We start from the raw sequence: 3101 nt of genomic DNA on the forward strand, positions 1-3101 counted from the left end.
GCATGTCATTCAGGGTTGTGGTGCAGTCTTTTTTTCTTAGGTCACAGATCAGTTGTCCTATGATTGCACTCTGTTGTTAATTACTGCTATCAAACACAACAGGTCCGCTATAAGATTATTTCCATAAAGCTTTACATGTGTTATCCAAGTTGACATTATATCTATCCTCTACGTCAATTATAGACTGGTTTGATCCGTCTATATTCGATTTTATGTAATTGTCTGTTAATAATGTCTCTGCTCAATCCTTTATTGTGAAGCACTTTGTGACGTCTGTTCTTGAAAGGTGCTATATAAATAATCTTTACTTACTTAGTCATCTGAGATCTCACACTTGTCTCACTTTTTTTTAAACTCAGATCTTAGAATGAGACACCACAAGATGATTTAAAGAACTTGGACTGTGTCTCGTACTTGTCTCATTGTTTTCTTAGCTGAGATGTAAAAATGACACATCTGAACAGCCTGGCTCAGACTGCAGGATAATCAGGCTGATTTGAAGTCCGATTCTGCCTTACCGTCAACTGCGTGGGTGTTTCCGATTCGAAGCTGATCAGAACTGATTATCTGGTGGACTATTTTGTAGTGTGAGTGGTGTAAAGATCCAATCTTAACCTCCCCAATCTGCTCTGAGAGCATCGGGCCGCCCGCAACATTTCAGATTTCAGATTTGATCAGCTGAGCTGCTCTGCTTCTTGTGCTGCAGACTGCTGAGAGTTTTTTTAAACTGTCGAAATAGCACTCCTCCTGCTGGACAAACTGTGTATTGGCACTGTCTCTTAATTTCCTCAAGAAGTGTTTTCTGTAATAAATCATCTGCGAAAAAATTGTATGGAGACGTATAGAGAAAAAAATATGTATAGCTTTAGTCACGTGACCGGCGTGCGGGCCTGAAGGGAAAAGTTAAGGAAAGTATCGACCACCATTGAACAAACTTCATTTAATTTTCCATCTCTTCAAAACGACGCATGTTCTTGTGGTAGACAACACAACATTGAGGTCTTGAATGCATGCCTCTAACCTGTCCCACTCACTAGTCAGTTAAGCTTATTTAAGTCACCGGCGCGTTGGACAGACATTCAGTTCTTTGCGCTCCCAGCTGCATCGTCATTTTTGGTCATTTGAAGTTTATCAAAACTGTGAAACGTCTGCCTTAATCTGCTCTCCAACATATTCCCAAACTGTGAGAAATCGAGGCTTTGACTCGGAGCTATTGACGGTAATCGACGCGAACACAGGCAACTGTCAAATATGAAACCATCTTCCCCCCCCCGGTACCTGCAATTCCTCCCTTCTGATTGGTCAATCCCCCCTCCCCACACACACACACACAGGAGAGCGGGGGGGGGGAGGGGGGCATTTCTACAAGTACAAATTTGTTTTGCTACAGACGTCTCGCAAAATGTGTTGCAAAACTCAAGCAGCGCAGATTCACGCGAGAAAAGTAGTTTGTGAAGATTTGAGAAGTTGTAATTGGAGAGTTGTGGTTGTAAAAGATAATAGGCACAAGTTATTAAAAAAAAATCTGAGTAAATTATGATTTTTACATACAAGTTCACTTTTTCAAGCTCTCACATCACATTCTACAAGCTCTCACATCACGTTCTACAAGCTCTCACATCTCATTCTACAAGCTCTCACATCTCATTCTACAAGCTCTCACATCACGTTCTACAAGCTCACATCACATTCTACAAGCTCTCACATCACGTTCTACAAGCTCTCACATCTCATTCTACAAGCTCACATCTCATTCTACAAGCTCTCACATTTTGCAACATATCTACCTTCATACTCCTCACCCCCCAGATCAGTCCTGACTGAAACCCTGTAGTGGTGAGTAGGTGGCTCAGTTTTAACTTTAGAAGTTGAAGCATTGATTGTTTTTTTTGTTTTTTTTATTAATAGCTGTTTTCATTTTAGGTGGCTAAAAGTCTGCTTTTCTTCCAGCCACTTAGTTGGGAGGCTAGGCACCCAGGGTGAGGGCCCTCCACTTGTTTGCATGTGAGTTTAAGAGCACTGGGACACAAATGGACTACACCAAAAGTTGTTGAGGATTGCTGTGTGATTTGCTGTGCTGTACTGTACTAAGGTGAGTATATGGCAGCACCCCCACACCTTCCTCAGTGTAGTCTGCCTCTTCACTAGTGGCTTAAGCTCAGTTTTGGTTTATTTCTGGACGAGTAGTACTTTTTATCAAATTTGCATTTTAACTTTATTTTTAGGCCATTTTAAAATAAAAAATCTATTTGAGTTGTTTTATTATTTTCATGATTTGGTCTTATTTAGTTTTGTATTTCAGAGTTTAGGTTTCCATGTTTTAATTTCTCCTGTCCATCCTTGTGTTGCTTGTTTCCCTTGTGTGTTTTTGTCTTAGTGTTTCATGTATTTATTTTGTAAGTGTCCTCAGTGTTTCTTGTGTTCATTCCTTCCTCTGTGTGATTGCCCTCATTGTCTTCACCTGTGTCATTAGTCTCACCTGTGTCTGATTACCCCTGTCTATTTAGTCTCTGTGTTTCTTCCCTTCTGTGTCAGTTCATTGTCATTTGTCGGTGTTGTTTGTAGTTATGTTAGTTTTCCTTGTGCTCCCAGTGATTCCTCGTGGCTACCTTTTTATTATATTTTGTCTTTTTCTTATATAGTAGATTATCCTGAAAGAATCAAATAGCTGGATTTCATTCAGTTTCACCTGGAAAAAAATGAGTTGGCTGACTTTGAGTGAGAATGAAAGTACTTTTTGTCATCACTGATAATTGTGTTGTGATTAAAAAAGTCATTTATAGAGTAGCCTGCTTATTTCATTGGCAGAAACTTTGACAACGATGTTTTTTATAAGTTGTCACATCCTGTATGTGGATCTCAAAAAGTAACATTCTAGTCAAACTGATGGGTTGTAAATATTAAAACACATCAAGATGTTATTGCATAAAAATTAATTATAAACATTATTTTGACAGTACGGGCTTTTCATTGGTTTTTGCATTTTAATCAAATGCTGACATCCCCATGACGACGATGTTTTATTTAAGGTCTAAAGATAGAAATCATTTGCACACCGAGATGTTTGTTATCAATAGTAAATAGGATGTGACACTGTATGA

Source organism: Labrus mixtus, chromosome 11, assembly GCF_963584025.1.
Source record: "Labrus mixtus chromosome 11, fLabMix1.1, whole genome shotgun sequence".
NCBI classification, from domain to species: Eukaryota; Metazoa; Chordata; class Actinopteri; order Labriformes; family Labridae; genus Labrus; species Labrus mixtus.